This window comes from Silene latifolia, chromosome 2, assembly GCF_048544455.1.
Source record: "Silene latifolia isolate original U9 population chromosome 2, ASM4854445v1, whole genome shotgun sequence".
Lineage (NCBI taxonomy): Eukaryota > Viridiplantae > Streptophyta > Magnoliopsida > Caryophyllales > Caryophyllaceae > Silene > Silene latifolia.
Genome location: NC_133527.1, coordinates 86,123,619 through 86,148,185, shown reverse-complemented (window position 1 = coordinate 86,148,185; position 24,567 = coordinate 86,123,619). Strand labels below are relative to the sequence as shown.

Genomic DNA, 24,567 nt, shown 5'->3' with positions numbered 1-24,567 from the left:
GTTTAGCATATGTCGCGATTTTATGACGTTTCGTAAATCAGTTAATAAAAGGTAACTCGTACACTTGTGTCTACCCCTTGGTTGTCTTCTAGGTGTCATTATGGTCGTTTTGGTAGTAATTAAGTACATTTGAAGTCTGGGTCAAAAACCGTCTTCATTTCTTAAAACCGTCAAATCCCGAGTCAAAAAGCAATGTGCTTGTCTACCTAAGGTTAGATGTCATAAAATGTTGTGAGTATATCTCATTTTGAGTCCCATGTCACTTCTTTGGGCTAAGCTTAAAGTTTACATTACAAAATGTGCATTTCATTTAGCTAAAATGACAACCCGACATTTAGGCCCGTTTTACGAGGTGATAATAACTTGTTTGGGTCTGGCCTATTTCACAGAAAGTTCTATATCTTTCTCTTAGCTTTCCAACGCCACCGAAATCACCTTAATCCGAATCTTTTAGAGAAAGTTATGCCTAAATTACGACAGGCTGTCAAATACGTTTTTCTGTGCAGAAGAATACTACCCGAGAAAGGACGCAGTAAGTGCTACGCCTCTTCTAAGGGTCACAGCACCTGTTGCGCCTTTTCTCAAGGATTTCTTTTTGTCCAAGTTTCCGTGTTTCGACCTAAGTCGGGTGTTTCCGGATCTTTCTTTCCTATTCCTTTCTAAATTCTATCCTTACCATAATTCCTCCGTGTGATTAGTATAAATAGAGACCTTCGGCCTCCATATTTGGCTTCGGGTGTCCGCCCTTATCTTCTACCTTTGCATTCTAAGACCACGCTATTGCCTTTTGACGCCTACGTGCTTGATCAATCGACCACGTAAGCCAGATTCTTTTGGGTACCAGTCACGTTTGCATGACCGACCAATTTGACCACTACACAATCAATTAATCAATATTTTAAATTCCTTTTTCAAGGGCACTTTCATATTTGCATAGATCGAGTCGAGTTACCACTAAAAAACCGTTTTAATTAAATCTCGCGACGCTAACATGTAAGTCTGAGGGTGTAAATCCCATTTTATTTATTGTGCTCTTATTTTGTATCAATTAATGTAGATTTATAGCAAGAGCACGTTCAAAAAACCGATTTAAAATCCATCTTTTAAAACCGTATATACAAAACAACGGAGGTCAGATGTCGAGAAGAAATGCAGCAGCTGCGCCTCTTCGAAGAGTCGCAGCACCTGCTGCGCCTCTTCCCGAGACTGCTCGCTGCTCCTGCTCTTCTTCTTCTTCCTCGACTTCCTGTAATTTTTTTTCTTATTTCTTTTTCTTTCGTCCTTTTGTAATTTTCAGTACATAAATCATGTTTTAATAACTCCTTTTTTATTACAATGCTTAATTCGTCCTTAATCCAGAGTAATTCAATACTTGCGGGTTTTCGACGTTTTAATTCAAATCGATTCTTCTGGGTTTCGACTTGTTCATGTCGAGGTTCTGGAATCCTAATTTGATACATAAGTTTTCTTATTTGTCTAGTTTCATTAATCTACTCTCAAGTTTTGTTCTTTCGTATTTCCGACACGAGTTCATCATTAATTATGTAAACCGCTGTATTTTCTCGTTTTAATTCGTTTTATGACTTGCCCAGATGCATGTAATCAATTAAAGCACTTCAACTTGAGTATAATATCAATAATCGATCTTAAATCTACCAACAAACGAATACGATGTTGCGGTTCTGACTTCACGGCCAGAGCCCAGCTCTAGAACAAACATAGAGATTGTTGCGCCTCTTCCAGAGGACGCAGCGGATGCTGCGCCAGTTCTGAGCTGGCTTTTATCTCTGAACTCTTTCTCGCTTTGACGTAGCTTCTAATTACAACTTAAATCAACTATTATCCGTATTATCACTTCTAATCTGACGTATTTCCGTATTTTATTTCTAATTTTATTTTCTTTTATTTTCTTCTTCAAAATCCCGTTTTTGAGTGTGCTTCTGACGTAGATCAAATAAACTTTGTAATTATTATAATTTTAATTATTTTAATTCATTTATTATTATTATTATGTATGGTTTATTTACTTGGCTTTCACATGTAATTAATCTAATTTCCATCTTCGACCAAATTGTTTGCTAAAGTACGTGTTAACTGACATAGCCTAATTTCACATGCTATGATTAATCTATGTTTGTTGCTGACAGGCTAGTCGTATACCTATCAAAAATAACCAAATGACTCTAACTAATATAGCTAGAGAAGTCGGGTCGATCTTCACAGGGAGATGGGAAAATGTCAGCTTTAACTAAGTCTGTCACGGTAACCAATTTGGGGTTTTGAATTTGTTTGCTGTAAACTAATAAGATTAAGGAAGAGGGGAAAGGCGAGAGAATAAAGATTAAGCAAATAAGGAGAAAATAGCTAAGACAGTCGGTTCACTATGATCATTCAGTCAAGCAATCTAAGTCTCAGGTCAATGCAAGTAAGGTTTATGGGGCAATGAATATCTCCTTCCGGTCTCAATTCGCTCTAAAGCACAAATAGCTTAGCTTCCGCCCTCACTACGGTGCCCTAATGTTCGCTACGAGTCTCATCCTTTCCAACATTCCGGTCCAGGTCAAGGTTTACTACGATTAAATGACTAATTGCGTCGACTCAATTAGACAAAAACAATTAAATGTAACGATTAACAACATAAACTACACAAGCATTAACCCTAATATATCAATTTACAATTCCTTCATAATCATGGATCCGCTAAGTCTTAGCAAAAAGAATTAGCTATGCATTATCATCGGATTAACAATAACCATACATAGACAAGAAGAATTAAACATGATAACAATGAACAAGAGAGATTTGAATAAAGCAATTGCAAAAATAACAGAAGAGAAGAAGTAATAGCAATAAAAGAGATTAAGAATAAGAATTAAAAGAAAGTATAATACCGATTACAAGGTTCGATCCAAGGGAAGAGTATGAGAGATTAAGAGTGAAGAAGAGAAGAGGGAAGCAACGTAGTCTGTAGTGTCATTTTCTAGTCGAAAATCATACTACTTAACCTAATAACAAAGCCCATACGAAATAAGGCAAGAAACACGGCTACAGCACAAAACCTCTCGATCGAGTAGAATTAAACCACTCGATCGAAGAACTAAGCAGCAATTCCACTCGATCGAATGGAAAAACCGTTCGATCGAGGACTTCTTATAATGGCCTTCTCGATCGAGTATGAAAACAACTCGATCGAGTGAAACTTCAAGAGACAAAGCATTCGATCGACTGAAAAGAGATCGATCGAGCTATATTAGCGCATAAGGCACTTTGACACCTTCCGAAATCAGCTCACGCGTCTTCAAAGTGATGGATTCCGAGCTCCGATTCTTTGTTCTCCATAAATGTATGCAAATGGGACAAGTTTAGGCTTGATTTATCTTCTTTCCGGTCTGTACCTGCAATATACACAAGACAAACCAAAGTAGACTATTCGGGGGTATTTGTAGCTAGATGCCACGTAAAATAGTACAGAAATGCGTGTAAAAATGAGGTAAAAACTCTATATAAAATACACGCATCAGTTGCGTTGTATGCATTACATCGACGACATATTAAATATGAATAATTTACCTAATCATTAGTAGAGGCCGCTATAGAGGCGGGCGGGATTAGGTGTTCGAATTAAAGAGCTTCCTAATACGTACCCTCAACCCTTACTCCAGTTATCTCTGGACATCCGTGTCCATTGGCATCTCGAGAGTCATTCTAGACATAGAATGCTAGGAGTAACGAGTTCTTAGTGTTTATGTCATTACTTTTTGTCTTGACGTGGCACGGGTATTCGAACGGTTTCCAATTTTTCCACAATAAATTGGTGGCGACTCCACAAATGCAGGCTTATTCAACCTTTCACCGGTTTCAATGCCTCGCCAATCGGTAACAGCCCATGACGTGCTTTGACAAACCAAGGTTCCGTGGGAAAGTGCCGCCGCCTCGAAACCAACATGCGGGTGCGCGCGGCGCGGGTGGCCCATGTCCACACCTAGACGGCTACTCCAGATTCTTTCAGATACCTATTCACCCTGACGATCAGGAAAAGGCTACTTTCACATGTCCAAATGGTGTATTTGCTTATAGGAGGATGCCTTTTGGTTTGTGCAATGCCCCAGCTACCTTTCAGCATTGTATGATGGCTATATTTTCTGATTACATAGAGTCTACTATAGAAGTCTTTAAGGATGATTTCAGTGTTTATGCTACTGAGTTTGATGTTTGTTTGAGAAATTTTACTAAGGTTTTACAACGGTGTGAGGAGAGCAATCTGGTGCTGAACTGGGAGAAGTGTCACTTCATGGTTACTGAAGGGGTGGTACTTGGTCATTTGGTTTCAGGTAGAATCCAAGTGGATAAAGCTAAGGTTGAGGTGATTGAGCGACTACCGTACCTGGTTAATGATAAAAGTGTGCGAATTTTTCTTGGTCATGCAGAATTCTATCACCAGTTTATTAAAGATTTTTTAAAAACTGCTCAACCACTAACCCAGCTTCTCCATAAAGATGCCTCTTTTGTGTTTACTGATGAGTGTGTTAAGTCTTTTGACAGGATTAAATAGGCTCTTATCTCAGCTCTAATAATCCAGTCTTCAGATTGGAATTTACCTTTTGAGATAATGTGTGACGCCAGTGACTATGCGGTTGGAGCCGTTTTGGGTCCAAGAAAAGATAAAGTGTTGCATGCTATTTATTATGGAAGTAAGACTTTAGATGATGCGCAAATTCATTATGCTACTACGAAGAGGATCTTGTTGCAGTTGTCTATTCTTTAGACAAGTTTAGAGCCTATCTTGTGGGTTCTAAGTTGATAGTTCATACTGACCATGCAACATTGAAGTATTTATTGCTAAGAAAGAAGCCAAACCGAGACTTATTCATTGGATTTTATTGTTACAAGAATTTAATTTGGAAATTCGCGATAAGTCGGGTGTAGAGAATGTAGTTGCAGATCATTTATCTCGTCTAAGATTTGCAGGAAGATATTTATTGCCCATTGATGATTCTTTTCCAGATGACCATCTACTTGCTATTACTACGGGCACTCCGTGGTTTGCTGATTATGCCAATTATTTGGTTGGAGGTATTCTTCATTTTGATTTATCTTATCAGCAGAAGAAGAGATTTATGCATGATGTGAAGCGGTATTTCTGGGATGACCCATATTTATTCTGGGAGTGCGCAGACGGTCTATCTAGGACCTTTGCTAAGGTGATGCAGTCGGGTTTCTTTTGGCCAACTATCTTGAAGGATGCTACTAGTTTTGTCTGTTCTTGTGATGCATGTCAAAGGATAGGTAATATTTGGCAAAGGCACGAGATGCCTCAAAATGGGATCTTGGAGGTGGAGATTTTTTATGTTTGGGGTATTACCTACCAAGGGCCATTCCCTACATCTCATGGGAATCAGTATATTTTAGTAGTTGTTGATTATGTCTCTAAATGGGTGGAAGCCATTGCTACTCCTAATTGTGATGATAAAGCACTTGTCAAGTTGTTTCAGAAGATCATCTTTCTGCGGTTCGGAGTCCCTCGTGCAGTTATTAGTGATAGGGGTAAGCACTTTAATGAGCGTCGTCTTAATTCTTTGTTGAAGAAATATGGCGTTACATACTATAGAGGATTGGACTATCATCCACAAACTAGTGGGCAAGTGGAAGTTTCTAATATAGAGTTGAAGTCAATCCTGAAGAAGGTAGTGAGCAAGAATAGAAAAGATTGAAGTCGTAAGCTTGATGACACCTTATGGGCTTACCGTACTGCATTAAAAACCCCGATTGGAGCATCACCGTACCGTCTAGTTTTTGGCAAAGCTTGGCATCTATCTGTGGAGCTCGAGTACAAGGCTATGATGGCCATAAAGGAGCTAAATATGGATCCCTCACTGGCGGGTGAGAAGAGATTGATGCAGTTGAATGAGCTTGATGAATTTCGACTGCATGCCTATGATAGTGCTCGAGTATACAAGGAGCGAACCAAGAAGTGGCATGACAAGCACATCTTGCAACAATAATTCCATGTAGGTGAAAAGGTATTATTATTTAACTCTCGTTTGCGTTTGTTTACAGGTAAGCTAAGAACTAGATGGTCAGGACCATTCACTGTTGCTGAAGTGAACAAATTTGGGTCAGTTACACTGCAAGTTGACAAAGGTGAGACTTTTAAGGTGACTGGGCAACGCCTGAAGGTATATTATGACGGTGTCTATGTTGGGGTGATAGAGACCGTTTGTGAACCCCGCAAAAACGCTAAGAAAATATAATAAGAAAATGCGGAATTTTAGAAAATTTTTGAAACTTTTAAAGTTTAAAGCGCGGGTTCATTAAAACCTAAAACATAAATAAAGTAAGCGAAAATAAAGTTAAGTTTATACAAAGGTGATAGTCAAAATGGCGAAAATATATCCCTCGAATGACAAGACGATAAAGGGTGAGTCTAGGCAATTCTAGTAAACAAACTACTAATCCAAGGTGCTCTCTAACTCACATGTCTAACCCCACAAATGCATCTTCAGAAACCTGTCATTCATGTAAACATGAAAGCCACGGTCAGTGGGGAGTAACTCAAGGTTCTCCCAGCCACAAATTGTCAAAATAAACATAACAAAGAACTCGATTAAATAAATCATGTAAGATACTTACAAAAGACATGAACATCAAGTTTATATTTAAACACGGCAATTAAATGAGATGGAACAAGATAGATCAATACTAGCATAATCAAGGCTCAACTATTCATGTGAGATAATTAAATAATATGAAAGACAAGAAAATGGTCATTTATACAAAAGCACGCATTTCAAGGAAATATGACATAGATGTGAGATTAGAATTAGAATCATATGAATTAAATAAATAAGGGATCAATCAATAAAAATTACGAGAATGGAAACCATAGTCATTACTTTGAAAACCTTTTTAACAAACATTGCACGGGATGTGGCTACTAACGTCGAATTCATACTTATGGTTTTTATCTCACCATAAGAATGGATGGGAACATCAATGCCAGCGATCATATCGCAACTAGAAGGCTTGCATCTCACCTCTAGTATCCGATAGGACCAAGACTCTCACATCCAAACAATGACAATATCTATAACTAAGCAAGGCCTTTACTACACATTAAATATAATTCCCCTGGTAAGACGAAAATGATAATCACAAAGACTCAATCCTAGTCTAAATCTGACCAGACTCTCGGGACAGAACGGTTCCCGATTCGACATGCGGCAGAACGGTCTGCATCCAAGACTTGAACAACAGATCGGAAGTCAAGAACCCACAATCGGCAGGACAGTCCGAAAGAGGCGGAAGATATGAGCTAAACCCATACTTGGCAGATCGGCACAAGTAGGGCGTAAAGATAAGTCAAGCAGTAAGGTATAGCATAAAGGCATTATCCTAAGAATACGACTCTTCACAAGTAATTATTTGTAAAAAAATGTTCATACTTGTATTATGTCGATAAGCATTTCTTTTCATAAATATACATGCCAGTTAAATAAAATATAACAAGCAGTAATGAATTATTCACGTTATGTAAAATACGAGATAAAATGTAAACAACCATCAATGGGTTATTCTTAAATATTCACCATGACAATGGGTTGGACTAACCACCAAAGGGGTGCATATAAGCCCAACATTGCAAAACACAACACAATATGGCCAAATAGCATGAATGTAAATAAGCCCATTTTGGATTCTCATAAACCCATCCCAAGCACCCATATTGGATCCAAAATTAAGACGGAGAATTATAAGCATGAGTAAGATGTAAACATTATAATACACACAAGAGAATAACCCATTTTATACATACGGACAATCATGTAAACACGAGGATTTCATATGTATACCTAAGACGGGAAAATAATTAAATAACGAAATTCCACAATTATAAATCATGAGAGAAGCATATATAAATGAACGATATTTAACGATTTTTGTTATATAAAACACGAGAAGGAATTTAAATAATTCAAAAGAATCGCATTTGCGCCAAAACAACTCAATCCACGACTCAGAGGAGCCATTGGACAACCCTTTACACGTCGCCAAACAACCAGCCGTGACCAAGGCCGCAACTAGCCAGTCATGGACACGCTGCCAGGCTACAACCCGTGCCTAGCCAGGCAGGCCATTGCCCAGGCCACACGGCCCCCAATACCTAAAGTCGTGACCAACCCTGCAAAACAGGTCGCCACTGACCAACTAGCCAATCCCAAAATGCAAAGCAAAACCGTCCCAAAAAACACTCCCGAAAGACACCATTTTCACGCCCAGAACGGTCCCGAAGAACTGCATCAAACCGTCTGATGCGGTCGTTTCTACACCAAAAATAAAATACCTAGGTTACTGCTAACAGAAGTCAGCGGCAAGTAGGGTCGATCTCCACAGGGAGGCGGTGTACTATCTACTTGTCTATTTATCTGTCTAAATGTCACAATTGGGGGTTGAATTGATTCGGCTAAACTAGAAACTAAGGCAAGGGAAAAGAATTAACAGTAAGAGAAAGAAGTATGCTAGGAGTCGGTCCACCGTGGCAGCTATCAGATCTATTATATCAGGAATATTAAGGCGATTAGACTATTGATAAGAAGAGCTATGGTCGTCACCTTTCGGTCCTTAAACCGCCCTAGAGTGTAAACAGCTTAACTTTCGCCCTCACTGCAATACCCTATTGTAATTAAGCAAGCCTTCCCTTCCAATCTTTCGATCTAGGTCGGGGTTAACTAAATTTATGGTCTCCTGCATGCATACATTCGACTGGATAACAATTAAATTGCCTAATACAATTCCTATCGCAAGGCTAATCTATTTAATACAGTTAAAGCATCGCTACCACGGCTTCCCTAATCCTAACATACTAGGGGAATTAGCTAGACATGGGAATGGGGAAAATAAGAGTAAAATAAATAATAACAATAAACATTAAATTTAAGAGAGGAAGAGAAGAAGGAATTACTAGATTAAAGGATCCGGAAATGAAGAGAAAGTAACAGTGTATAGAGAAAAGAGAAGAGTACGTGATCCTCCGATTATTGGATTCTGGATGATTACAAATGACATCCCTAACTCCTATTTATAAGAAATTAGGAGTAGGATTAAACCTAATTGACGAATTAAAGCTTAAAAAGCCCAGCCCGCAGCATAATCCACTCGATCGAGTAAAGAGACCACTCGATCGAGCAAACTCAACCAGAAAACAGCTCGATCGACCAAGGAAAGTGTTCGATCGAGTAAGGGCATAAAGAAACTGGTCGATCGACTAAGCATACAGCTCGATCGACCAGTTATTCAACCTAAAAACCACTCGATCGACTAAGAATGTCTTCGATCAAGTGATAATTGACTTCAGCAGCTTGTATTTCTCGTTAATTTGCCTTTGACTTGTCCTTTTAGCTCTCGAAACACCTTCACGCATCCCAAGACAGCAACATTTCCCGCTCCAAATCTACTCTTCCTCCAAATGCATGCAAAAATGGACGGTAAATAGCTTGATTTCACTCCTTTCGGGTCCATACCTGCAAATAAGACATAATAACCCAAAGTAGCATATTCGGGGCATTTCGTAGCATAAAACCACGATAAAAGCATAGAAATACGTGCATAAAATAGGCTAAAAAGACTATATAAAATGCACGTATCAAATCTCCCCAAACCAAACCTTTACTCGTCCCCGAGTAAACTAAAATGCAACTAAAGGAACGGAAAAAGATAACTCAGAGCCAGCTACAAATGCCCACTTAAGCCAATTTAATGCAAGCAAACTAACACTTATAGCTAAACAGTCAAATGCAAACGAGTTGTAAGATGTTTATAAAAGTAGCTGAACCGTCGACCTTGCAAGACCTTTAATAGTGGACTCTCACGGGTCACTCTTCTCTCATGAAGCAAAGGGTGAACATATATAAGTAAAAGAGAGGAAGGGGAATAGTCGCTCACCTAAACTACGACCCACATAAACATGCATGCAGCTAATATGATAGACAATTCTAACTACCATACATACATTCCAACCAAACAAGGTCCTGTCACAGCCGAGGGCTTACAAAGATATGGTAAAGTGAGGCAATGGGTAAGAAAAGGCAAAACATTTATGGGAATGTGGAGGTATAGGTGATCAAGCTAGTACCTAAACAAAACCATATATCAACATCCGATTCTTAAGCAATTATGGGATTAAGCACATGCCCTTCAATTGGCACAAAATCTCACCAAACCAAACTGAACATACTCCTCAAATGATATAAGATAGAACATAGGAGTGAAACCGTCAACCAAACGACATCTTTTTTTTTCAACTTCTTTTCTTTTTCTATTTTTTTTTCGGTTTCTCCTTTTTCGAATTTTTTTTTTTTTTTCTTTCTCCGAATTCCTTTTTTTTTCATTTTTCATTTCTTTTTCTTTTTCTTTTTCCACGTCTTTTTCATCAACCTCCTTTCTTCATAAGTTACCAACTCCAATTCAATAGAATATGCGCCAATATTTGATACAATAGACAATATACCGCAGAACAATCTAAACTAGCTTGACAAGGCAGGCTTAATTTGGAATGTAGTTAAGGGTCAACAGGCAAATTTGGCTAATGTGGAGTTAAATGGGTAAAAATGAAAGAAAGGGAAATTGTAAGCACCTCCCTGCATGTGACACCAACCACTAACCCGAATGTATGACGGCAAAAAGCAATTGAATTTCATATACGTGCAAATTAATGATACATGATATGCAAGGAGTATCTACTCACAATCCTACATGAAACTGGTCACAAATGACACCAGTTTATAAGGCTCTAAATCTTAGAAATTGTAAGTAGGTTGCCAAAATCTCAGGTCAAGTCTATTCGTTCAGCTAAATTTAAACATTAACTCGTAGATTATGCAAAAGACAAAGCTAAAAGATAACAGTTTAATGCAAGGCTTAAGCAAAAAGACAGATATAGTGCAATTTCATCATTGAAATCAACCGTTCCGACTCAACCTATATGCTAAATTAAACGTGAAATTTTTTGAATTTTAACAATTTTCTGATTTTTAGGGAATTTTATGCATTTAAACAAAAATAAACAACAATGCAAACATAAATAAAACGTGATAACAGAAATACATTAAAAACAATATGCAGACACAGATATGGATGCATAACCTCCCCAAACCAAATCGTACAATGCCCCCATTGTACCAAAACAAGGAAAGGAAATGCAAACTGAAAGAGAAAGAGAGAGTAAAAAGCGGAAAACTCACAAAATGCGCGAATAAGGGGACCCTCCCCAAACCGACCATGAAATGGGAGGTTGCTAAGGGCCCGGAAAACCGTCTCAGGAAGCTAATCCAAGTCAAATACACTCGATATACGTCCAACAGTGGTCGATCGAATGAATGGGCGCTCAAAAACTGCTCGATCGAATGGTGCACCAGTCGATCAAGTAGTTTCCTTCCTGCAGGCACTCGATCGAGTAGTCCTCTAATCTGCAGGCGGTCGATCGAACAACATCTTCACTCGATCGACTGGATTCATTAGCAAAGGTACTCGATCGAGTAGAGAAACTACTCGATCGAGTGGATCTCAGCGTGTACCTGCAAAACACAATGAAAAACAGCCCGTAAACTAACTAGACAAGCAACTGATAAAGTCTATGGTTCAAAAACCATTTATTACAACTGAAATGAAATAAAAACAAAAATAAAATCGCCGGGTTGCCTCCCGGGTAGCGCTAGCTTCAGTCAGGTCCCAGCTCGACCTTCTTTTTCTTCGAGCCTCTATAATTAGTTACAATCAAAGCAACTCAAAGCGCGCAGCATCAAATCATACATCTGCGCATGTGCTACACAAAAGCATAAGTAGCACAAAAGTGGAATAGCAAGGTAGGAAATAAAGATATGTAGACATTTAAGTCTAACAAATTTCCTATGGGCGCTCCTAAATTTATCCACCAAATAAAGGAGCGCGGGAGCAATTGTCAATAATTTAGGGCTCCAAATTAGATTAACAATTTTAAAATGACAAGGATGGTGAGAAATTGCTAATTTATGCGTCCACATATGAGGGGGTATAGCTTTGAAAAAGGAAGCATGAATAAGACGAGGCAATTTACAAATAATAATAAAATTACCGTTTACTACCTCGGGTTGATCACTCTCAATGACGGAATCATAGATAAAAGAATTCATTACCTCTTCCGTGCTAGGAGTAATTACCGACTTAGCTGCTTTTTCATCAACCTCCTCAGTGGAATCCATCCCGTAGATTGCAGCTTCGAGTGTATCCGACTCGGCTGTGAATAAGGGAGGTTCACCGTAATCATCGTCAGATTCGTCATCCATATCAAACCAAAATGACGAACCAAAGCTCCCAATGGCCAACTCAGTCGATCGAGCAGAATAATCACTCGATCGACCAACTTCCTCCTGAATTCCACTCGATCGAGCAGCAATCTCACTCGATCGAGCTGTTTCTCCTGGAAGATCACTCGATCGACTAGTATAAGTCACTCGATCGAGTGATTCCTCCTGTACAGCGCTGAAATCCTCGTGTGGGGCAATGAAATGTGATAGAAACTCGTCGTCCGAGTCATAAAAGTCATCCTCAGCATTGGGCAACACGGTTTTTTCATGGGAAAAACCGTTCTCAGCAAGGTATACCTCTTCTGGTTGCCAATTATCCGACTCAGCTGTTAACTGAGCAATTTTAGACTCCAGCTCAATGATTTGAGCATCCGCACGTCTATCACTCTCTTGCCTCACTCGATCATAATTCTGTATTTGAGATGCAAGTATCTCCATTAAAGACCTCGATTCGCAACCTCTTCTTCTTGTATCTCAGTGCTAAGCGAGCAATGTCGATTTCGAGCTTTTCAAGTCGCGAAGAAGTGCGTCTATCATGATCTTGCCTCTCTCGGTCACGATCTTGCAATTGAGATGCAAGTGTCTGCAGTAAGGATTTCAGCTCCGCAATCTCTTCTTCTTGTATATCAGGAGGATCTTGTTGCGGTGGCCATTGATAGGGTGGATGTGGCGGCACAACTACAGCTGCATTGTGCTCAGCAGAACCACATCTCCGTAGCGGATCACCCTTTGTTCCATATAATGGGACATCGGTGATGGGTCAAAGGTACTCAAGCCTTCCCTTTGATTGTCTTTCACCTAGAACTGTCTAGGTAGTACCTGTAAGGCCTATCAAAACAAAGACTCAAGGAAAAAGATCGGAACGGCCTCAAGGGAAAAATCCCCGAGGCTAAAACCGATAAAATTAAACAAATAAATAAATAGATTGCCTCCCGGCAACAACGGCGCCAAAATTTGATGCGGTCGTTTCTACACCAAAAATAAAATACCTAGGTTACTGCTAACCGAAGTCAGCGGCAAGTAGGGTCGATCTCCACAGGGAGGCGGTGTACTATCTACTTGTCTATTTATCTGTCTAAATGTCACAATTGGGGGTTGAATTGATTCGGCTAAACTAGAAACTAAGGCAAGGGAAAAGAATTAACAAAGAAGAGAAAGAAGTATGCTAGGAGTCGGTCCACCGTGGCAGCTATCAGATCTATTATATCAGGAATATTAAGGCGATTAGACTATTGATAAGAAGAGCTATGGTCGTCACCTTTCGGTCCTTAAACCGCCCTAGAGTGTAAACAGCTTAACTTTCGCCCTCACTGCAATACCCTATTGTAATTAAGCAAGCCTTCCCTTCCAATCTTTCGATCTAGGTCGGGGTTAACTAAATTTATGGTCTCCTGCATGCATACATTCGACTGGATAACAATTAAATTGCCTAATACAATTCCTATCGCAAGGCTAATCTATTTAATACAGTTAAAGCATCGCTACCACGGCTTCCCTAATCCTAACATACTAGGGGAATTAGCTAGACATGGGAATGGGGAAAACAAGAGTAAAATAAATAATAACAATAAACATTAAATTTAAGAGAGGAAGAGAAGAAGGAATTACTAGATTAAAGGATCCGGAAATGAAGAGAAAGTAACAGTGTATAGAGAAAAGAGAAGAGTACGTGATCCTCCGATTATTGGATTCTGGATGATTACAAATGACATCCCTAACTCCTATTTATAAGAAATTAGGAGTAGGATTAAACCTAATTGACGAATTAAAGCTTAAAAAGCCCAGCCCGCAGCATAATCCACTCGATCGAGTAAAGAGACCACTCGATCGAGCAAACTCAGCCAGAAAACAGCTCGATCGGCCAAGGAAAGTGTTCGATCGAGTAAGGGCATAAAGAAACTGGTCGATCGACTAAGCATACAGCTCGATCGACCAGTTATTCAACCTAAAAACCACTCGATCGACTAAGAATGTCTTCGATCAAGTGATAATTGACTTCAGCAGCTTGTATTTCTCGTTAATTTGCCTTTGACTTGTCCTTTTAGCTCTCGAAACACCTTCACGCATCCCAAGACAGCAACATTTCCCGCTCCAAATCTACTCTTCCTCCAAATGCATGCAAAAATGGACGGTAAATAGCTTGATTTCACTCCTTTCGGGTCCATACCTGCAAATAAGACATAATAACCCAAAGTAGCATATTCGGGGCATTTCGTAGCATAAAACCACGATAAAAGCATAGAAATACGTGCATAAAATAGGCTAAAAAGACTATATAAAATGCACGTATCACCGTCCCCAAAAACTATCCCAATTTGTATCTTAAAACAGTCCCGAAAAACTTACACAAAGCCATCCCATGACAAACACACACCCAAAGAAAATCTTTATTACCCTGATTAATTACAAATTCTTTTGACTCTTACGACTGCTTCCAACATTTCTTGACTACCTTCACAGGCGCAAACTTTAACATACTAACAATTAACAGCCACCCACATAACACCCACGGCCAGCCCTATTTCATGGCTAAAATAGACCCACCGTCCAAGAACAACCTGCAAAGCGACCACCGAAGCAGAGTATAAAACGTCCCAAAATAGCCCAAAACCGGGTCATTTTAAGACAACCTTTAAGACATGAACAAGGTGAAATTTAGCCAACTAAACTACCACTTTCATACGAAAATAAGGCGAAAATTACATAAAGGATGAAACTTTACAACAACTAACACTACAACAAATCCCTTGCATTTTTGACGCTTCCTCATCGACGCTTTAACGGAGCGTCGAAGCCAATACTCACTCCCCGTCCCTTTTTGACGCCTTATACTGTCATGTTAATAAACGTGACACACGGTATATACACACGAGCACAAGATTTGCTAATTAATAATTACACGAGCGCAATTTTTAATTAATTAGCCTAAAAACAATCCACCGCCAACATTTTCAACTTCACCCCTTAAAACTTTTCATCTCCCATATCATCATCATCTCACTCCCATTATCTCTCCTCATCTGGCCATCTCCCATCTCCCATTTCAATTTCATCATCTTCCAACGACTGCTGCACAGTTTGCATCTCACATTTCTATCGATTCACCTCGCCAAAACACAATCAAATTCAAATTTCGATTTAATTGGGATGATTCATTCAAGTTACAAATTTTAATTGACCAAGCAAGGTTAGTTTCTAATTTTAAGCATCAATCTACTTGTTTTTAGTTTGTTTCATCATATATATATCATGATTTTGGTCATGGTACATAATAATATGTAATTTTAACCTTACGATTCAAAGAGTATGGTTGTTTAATGTTCGTGTATTTCTTAACCCTAATATTGAATTCCTTCGTAAGTCTGAAATTGTTTCATTGATGTTTTGTGTGAATCTTACTGTAAATGTTTTTGGGCTGACTGATATTTTATTGTCGTCTGATGTTTGTGCGAGTTTCTTGTTATTTTGAGTAGCTTTAGTACTCCGTAATAATCATCCTAATTTCATGTGAATCACCAAAAGTGTAAAGTAATTGGTGTAAAGCGTTGTTGAGAGTCTGAATTAGTTGATACGATGGGTGGGTATCCATAGAGGAGGCATGAATATGTGGAAATAATTTCTCTGAGATGGATAGGAATATTCATAGAGGAGGCATGAATTACTTGAAGGAAATTAGATTGTTTTACAGCAAGAAACATAGGAAGTATTTTGTTTGGGGACCTCATATTAACTTTTTGAAGCGGTCTTTAAATTCATTTAGACAGTCTTGCTTATAAATTGACTCAGTTTTAACCAAGAGCTGACACAACTTCTTCTATATATGCTTTGTTTACCATCTAAGAACAATTAATTTCTGGTTTTAGTCTGACTCTTGTCCGTGCTTTCGAATAAGTACTTCGTATTTTTATAAAGTTTTATTGAACCCTGCCCTGTCTTGGAAAACCAGTCGTGAGACTCGTGACCAACAGCCATCAGCTGTCGGCTCGTTGGTAAGGCCGGGAAAAAGCATAAAATTTCAGTATATGTGATACCTGTCGAAGTGAGTACCAAAAATAATATTTATAAAACCAAACTACAACTAGCAAGTGGTAGTGAGGGTCGATCCGCAGGGAGGTAGGGAGATAATAGTTGATTTATATTCTAGTCTATCGGGTAACAGTTGTGGGGATTTTGATGAGAATTATAACTAAATCTAATGACATAAACTAAATAAACGAAAAATAGTAGCAGACGATGTAAACAATGATAAAAGAAACGCTAAGACGGTCGGTTTACTATAGCTGCGATGGCACAAAATCCTAGGTAAGTCCCAAATACAGTCGTGTAGGATGGGTAAAACAAGTCCTCTCGGTCCAAGTTAACTAGTAGCTCCTTTCGGCCTATGCTACTACTCCCTAAGTCTCACTAATGCTAGCTCTCGCCCTGAAAAGTGATTCCTAAAGCCTAAATTACATTATCTCTCGATCTCAGCAATTTAGTCGTCTCAACTCGTTAATTAATGCCCTTCCCTATCTTTCGATCTATGGGTCGGTCAAAACCAAGCATCTAACAAGTCTCCTCTCGGTCTCATTTTTAAATATTGCACTTAACGAATTATACGGTGCTAATCAGACACGAAGTCAGTCGATCGACCACCTACCCCAGTCGATCGAACAACCGGCTCAGTCGGTCGACTAGTTAAGCCAGTCGATCGACCAAGCCCTAATGCGGAGTTACCTATTCTACTGCCATCTACGCCATAGATCCCCTACATCTTAGCAAGGTTATTTAGCTGCTCATACTGAAGGTAATAACAACGATAAAATTGACTAATAAAACAGACGAATTCATGATTAAATTAACTGAACAAAAGACTAGCATAAAACAATAATTTGGCTTATGAGAAACTATTCTAGCAATTCTAGCTACGAATGAAATAAAGCAATAAAACTGAAATTATGGAACAAAAGAATACCAGTAGAAGAATTGAAGGCATAAGATCAAAAGCACGAACGAAAGGAATTGTATTGAATGATTAAACTCGAAAACCAAACCCTAATTATTTCCCTAAACTAATGATAAGAACTTAATGATAAAAACTTCATGATTATTCTGAAAACTAAAGTTGCGTTATATAGGAATACAACGTAGTTCTTATTTCCAAACCTAAGAATACATTGGGCTTTCTTATTCTCGATCTTTTAACTTGCGTATCAGCTCGTGGAGTGGTCGATCGACCACTGAGGCCAGTCGATCGACCACAAGCGTTGTACAGTAGCTTCTAATAATTCCTGCAGCGCGCACCGATCTTAAAACAGCTGTCATTTCTTCGTTACTTGATCAAATCAGGCGTTCTACGCGGCGTTGGAAAGCTAAGAGGATAAGCTTTCACCTCCATATGGAATCACTTGATTATCAAGTCTATAACTCGAGATATGGCCATCTGAATAAGGCTGCAATGTCGAGAAGCATTCTGACGGTCTATAGACCATGTAGGTCAGTCTGAATATGGCCATCTGAATAAGGCTGTAACTGGTAGTTCGCTTCTAAACTCTCGCAAATATGTCTTTCAGGCCTTGAAATGCGCACCAAGTTCTCTTCCCGAGTGTGGACAACGCCCGCGGGAACTGCGTCCGCGGGATCCACACTAGGCATTATCGACTCGAGGTTCTTTCGAATCTAATTAAGACAAATTAGAGTCGCCACCAAGTTTTATGGGAACTTGGAACTGTTCAAGTCAACTTTACACCTTTCATCGAAAAGCATAAAGCCAATCGACTACGAGTGATTAAAGATAAAGACTTGTACCCTATATCACTCGATTTGAATGACTCTCGTTATCCAATGGTATTTAGACGGATCCACAAACCATAGATTTTGAGTAAGGGGTGAGGGTACGTGTTAGGAAGCCCATAAGGACACCTAACCCCGCCCGTCAATAACGGCCTCTACTAAGTCAAGTATCGGATTTCAAACAAGGTCGTAGCTACTACGATATATGATATGCAAACATCGTTTTAAAACCCTAACATGTGACAACAATTTCTATGTCGTTTAATGCATGAATACTAACTTTGTCAAAGTTGTTTTAGCATGTTGGTTGATTTGAAATAAAAGATGCGCAAACACGACTTAGGAGGAATGGGGGAGCCGTTGGGATCTATCCTATTACAACCCAGGCATTTCATGCTGACACAACGAGAAATAAATTACAACTCGATCTAATTACAACAACTATCGAAATTATTTTGACTCAATTAAAATAAAACCTATATACATGATACAAAATTACAATACAAACTAACAAAAAACAACTTAAACTATTATGACTTAACAAATAAAATAAATGTAAACAAAAAGGCTAAAACTAAGTTAGATTGGTTATTGATGTTAGCCGATTTATTAATTAGTAAACAAATTAGACTAGAATTAAACTAATTAAATTAAATTAAACAAATACAAGGGTTTGAAATAAATTAGGTACAACTTATTGATTAAATTGAACCCAACTAATTAAAATTATTCACCAATCGATATTTATTAAAATAGGATTAATAAACAATTAAAGAAACAAAAGAAGAAAAGAAATCAAAACTAGCAGACCCGTGCAGTGCACGGATCAGAAGTCAGAACAGACCCGTGCAGTGCACGGATCAGAATTCAGAACTGACCCGTGCAGTGCACGGTTTTTGTAGAAAACAAAGTTAATTGCATTTTAATTTCGAAATCAGCAAAATAAATTACGGAAAAATTCACTAAATTAAATTTACATATTTTAAACCTTAAAAAATAATAAAAACAAAATTTACAATATTATAAACAAGTAAAACAAATTAAAGGTTAATTAATTATAAATTAAATTAAATAATTACGAACTAGGTTAAAAACAATTCTAATTTGTCAACGAGTGCAAATGGAAAGGTGTTAAGCACGCACTTCCATGCTAGCGAGAAAATTAGTGAATGGGAAGATGAATTCAATTAAAAAATTAGAAGATTGCAAATTTCATTTACAATAATGTTATTTTAATCCTAAGATGCCTAATGAATTAACGAAGTAAATTGAGGTGTTAAATTAGTTGAAAGAATTGTGTAAAGGTGGCCTACTATTACGATGAATGAAAAGATCGAAGTTAAAACAAAGGTACAAATAACATACTACGTCAATTAGATTGATTTAATTAAATAGATTCCAAATACGAGGATATGTAAATGAGAAGGGGATACGACCGACCAATCTGGCGGATTTCTTTCCCAACTCAAGTCAACGCGGGTATTCGGAATGGCACTATAACTTATACTCATACTATACTAGTGTTTCATAGTTAACGATCTTAGACGATGTATAATATATAAAACTAGCTTAGGACCCGTGCAAATTGCACGGGCATAAATAGAAAAATATATAGATAATGTTTAAAATTATTATAATAGTCCCTAATAATGGAGAAACTTGTAGTTTTCCTTCTTAGACTTAATTTTCTATTTTGGTTTTTTTTTTTTGCGAGAATTGTGGTTTTACTTGTATAAGTCTGATTTTCACCGAGTGAAGTACAATGTGCGTCAAAGAAATTAAGAAAACGTTGAATAATTTCCCATAACTACCTACATAAGCACGGAGGATAAGAAAACGTTGAATAATTTCCCACCGAGTGTTTGTAAAAAGTTATCTTTTTTTTTTGTTCTGAACTTCTTTTTTTTTTTTGTTATTTTTTATCAACAATCGGGGGCTATGCTAATAGTTTAGACAGATTTATCAACATTAAACCATATCACGCACACTTATTTCATGTTCTAATCTCGCCTAGACCCTATTTGGCGAAGTCATATGTATGTAACTACATTTACCTAACTTTTACTTGTATGGAGTTAAAATGCAGTTTGGTTGTAGACATGTAGTTAGTCATTATTGTCCGATTTCAACACGGTATGCAAGATAGGGTAATTTTGGTAAACTTACCAAATCTCTCTTTGATTTTCCGTTGAGTTGTTGAAAAAAGGTAGTCTAAAACAACAAAAAAATAATAAAAGGTAGATTTTGCCAAAAAAAAAAAAAACCAAAATTATGATCTACATTTCTCATCAACAATTTGAAGTGATTAAGCTAAGCTCCATAACAACTCGAAGTAAAAGCTCCGAATACATTAACATCATAAATGATAGGCGACACCCTTGTTTAAGCACCAATTCGGTGCCCTATAGATTTACAAAATCAGCATTAACAATATTTCCAACTGTGCTAAGCTTGAGTATAGAATAATTAGCTTGAGTATAGAATAATTTCAAACTCAAGTATTACATTTGAGTTCAATCAAAGAGGACATTCTTTGTCAGTGATTAACCTGACGAAACCTTGATCAAAATGAAGCAAGCCTTGATTTCAGAGGCCAATTTAATGGAAGAGCTTTTCTGATTTTCTCATAGACCTATCTGAAAGTAATAGTCATACCAATATATAAGAAATATGACTGACTAAGTTAAATCTGGTACTCATTTAATTAGTTGCACGGGATATGAGCAAAATCATTCAAACATTACACTGTATGTCATACCACTCTTTTACTTAGATTTATAACGTTCTATACAAACGATCAGCAATTTGTTATCAACAAAAGATTTATCGTCAAACAACAAAACCGATGTAAAGTTACAATTGCATTTTTTCATTTATATAAGATAAAATATTGTTTTTAAGTTTAGTGGCCATGCAAAATACACAAACATATTAGTGACATGAATTAATTCAAAATAAGATGCAATACAAATTTAGGTAAATGTAGAACTTGTCTATAATTTCAATTAAAAAATGGAAACCTTGAAACCCAATATTTTTTATTCAACAATGCCAACTGTTGTCATCAGCACATTTTACAAGACTTCCACATACAGCCTGTATCGGCTAGATGACATATGAGTATTTTGGACAACCAAAGGTTACATAGTTTGTACGGCCAATAATCAGACATTCCAAGAACACTAATCAATGCAAACAAACTGAATAATAAATCTAGGGTGAAGCTTTTGAGCATGTAAAATTGGAAAATATCTCGTCGCTAAATAATCCAATATGACTATATGAGATTGTGTAGTACTCGTATACGAATGTTGAGTACTACCAGGCAAGATAAAAATGGTAGAATAAGTAGCATGGTGGAAAAATATCAAATTCAAGGAAAATGCATATGTTAGAGGGAGACTAACATGTATACTTTCAGATCATTGTAAACTTGCTAGTTGAAACAAACAATGAAACAAACTATGTTTAATGAAATTGATAACAAAGGTTTAGGAAACTACATACTAACTCTAATAGCTTATCAATAGCTGTCTTATTGTCTTGACGCTAATGTGGGATCTGCCCAAGGATGTACTGGTTTAGTAGTTAGGTAAGTAGCTAATGCGTTCTGTAGGAGTTTTTCCATAAAAACTAAATGATTTATTCATTATTATCAAGTATAAGAGTAGTGATAAAGAAATTTAGCGTAATTGTAGATAAAAAGAAACACTTTATAGAAAACTGACCTTGCGGAATGTCAACTATCATAGAATTGCAACTCTGTGAGAATCTCTCAAAGAAGAACGACCTGTACAAACCCTCAAATATGGGGTTTTAAGAGTGATAACAATAAAGTGAACACATGTAATCACAATTCCGAATAGAGAAGGAAGTAAATTAATACAATACTATTAAACATATCTTAACTGACATTAAAAGTTGGAGTAGTACTCCTCCAATTTATATATAAAAAAAAAATCAAATCTAAACTTGCTAGTTGAAACAAACAATGAAACATACCAGGGAAATGATACAATCAACTTGAAACTCCATCGCACAAATCAGACTGTTAGATTCGTCCCAAATCTTCGATGTTGTAGCCTGTTGCAAATATTACAAATTGAATAATAAATTAACCAAAATAATAGAACAACAGAAAATTTACCTATAAATGAGTGAATTTCTCTATCAAACCCCAATAATTTTAAAAAATAAGTTAAATCGAAACGACAAAAGGGAACACACCTTCCCTACTTAAAATTCAGAAAAATTAAGTAGAAATAAAACGATAAAGATGTTTTATTGAGAAATTTGTTACCTCAATGTTAGTGTTCTTGGATCATTGCTATAAACCCACGGAGAAGCTACAATATTCAAGAATTACTTTCGCAATTAGTATCGAAAAATCGAGAGAAAAAGGGCAAGGGAACCGGTTCATGGGGGATCGTTCGAAGGTGTATGTTATGGTTGGCTGATCTGAGGAGAAAATGTAAAAGCAAATAGGTAGAAATTTTTGTGTTCTTCCATGGATGATAATTGAGATGAATTCATCCAAAATAATTATAGAGTAGAAGATAGTGGAAGGCGGCTAAGAAGATGTGAGTTTTTGTCTTTGGACAATTTTAGGGTTACATGGTCACACATATACCGTAGTGTTAAGCAGTCAGGCGGGAAAATTTTGCTTGAGAAGTCGACACGTGTACAATATAGTCTATAGTGGTTATTCTTTTATAAGTTAAATATAGATAAGCGATAGAAAAACAAATAAAAATAACGAAATAAAAAGGGAAAGAAGGAGGATTTGATGCACCCTTAACCTACATGTATCGTTGACACCGTCTTGGGTCGTAATCGATCGTAGATTTTATCTCGAGGGACCGTCGTCGACGAAGATAATTGAAATTGAATTTTGAAATCACGAAACAACACGTTCAAAAGGCAGACTTGAGCAGCGATTTTCAATCACTCACCACGACTTCGTTTCTCAACGATTTTTCAATCTGAAAGATGTTTTGGAAACTAGAAAGACTGAATTTTGTGAATATGGAAATAAACCAGAAGTTATAATAGGATTTGTGCACAAGAATCAAGGCCAAAGACCACGACAGAAACTCGAAAACAAGATTTGTGTCCCTGTTTTCAAGCGGCTGTCACGGCTTTAGTTTAGGGGTTTTTTGGATGATTGATGGTTGTTATTTGCAGTATGATGTGGGGAGAACTTAGAGGAATGAAATTATGGCAGAGGGGAGGTATTTATAGGGAGTTAAAGTAGGGTAAAAGAGAGCAACAAGCAGTCGGGCTCCCTGTTTCGCTGCTGCTGTCCAGCAGCTTTCGTGAGCTCGTGTAGGATTTTGGAGGGGTGTTTCTTGGTGGTTAAGCTAAGCTAATATGGGTAGGATAGTAGGGTATGGATTAGGGTTAATGGGCACGGGTTTAAGTGGTGTTTGGAGCGGGTTTGGGGCTTGGCAATGCTGAACACGGGTAAGGGAAAGGGTTGGTTGTGCGGGCTGTTTGGGGAGTGTTTAGGACGGGTTTGTGGAAGGGGTTAGGGCCTGGTTATTAGGGTGAGTAATGGGCTGGGTTATGGGTCAAGAGTTGGCTTGAGTTTTCTTCGAAAATCGTGCTCAAATCGAGTTAAAAACGAGCTCAAAATCGCATACAAAACCCTCGTAAAAAACGAGTTCTTCAAATACGATTTATAAATTGATTTAAATTGATTTTTCAATTCAAGTAACTTAAGAATGATTTTTCAAATCAAATATCTATTTTATTTTCAATAAAATAAACTTAAGAAAATAAATTCAAATTAAAACAATAAAATGAATTCACTTTAATAAAACCAACATTAATTTAAATATCATTTTGATGGGGCATATTCTGCACCGCTGACCAAGTCAACATATTGAGCAAGGTCAAGGGTATCCACAGCAAAGTCAACGACTTAGACAGTCTTGCCGATGGAGCCCATCGGCCTGTCACCTGGTCTCGGCGGACAACTAGCCAGCCGGGACACAAATCCGCGTACTCATATCCAAGACCCTCGGCGGGCCTGCCACAGGTCCATCGGCCGAGGGTACAACGGTCTTTTCACCTGATAGCCACTTGGCCACTTGGCCACTACGTGACAAAAGGTGAATGCCTATAAATGCTCCTCAACCTTCATTGAGGAAAGGATCCACAAATTGACCTAATAACCACTATTCATCTGGCAATATCTTCCTTATCTCTCTACAATATACTCTTAGCCAAGTTACAACAACTTCTCTCTAAGTTCACTGACTTGGGCGTCGGAGTGAGTACGCTCGGCCAAAGCCGAGCCCTCAGTTTGTTCATCGTTTGGGAGGCGCAAGGAGGATTCAAGCAAGGACATCATTCTACTAGCTACGAGTGGTAACAAACATCCGCTCCGGAATTACACCGGAACAATTGGCGCCGTCGTGGGGAAAGAGACACTAGAAGCTAGTCACATTCATTC

At 37.8% G+C, this 24,567-nt stretch overlaps 1 long non-coding RNA gene across 2 annotated transcripts; it reads right to left on the bottom strand.

The window, feature by feature from the left end:
- Nucleotides 1-20,456: 20,456 nt before the first annotated feature.
- LOC141629909 (uncharacterized) lies at nucleotides 20,457-22,738 on the bottom strand. 2 transcript variants are annotated; one of them, XR_012537382.1, is made up of 4 exons: nucleotides 22,411-22,738; nucleotides 22,113-22,193; nucleotides 21,839-21,900; nucleotides 20,457-20,746 (listed from the first exon to the last, which is right to left on the bottom strand). It is a non-coding gene; the product is annotated as an uncharacterized LOC141629909 (long non-coding RNA). The 2 variants fall into 2 exon arrangements; XR_012537381.1 differs by having other exon boundaries at nucleotides 21,839-22,193.
- Between the last annotated feature and the right edge of the window lie 1,829 nt (nucleotides 22,739-24,567).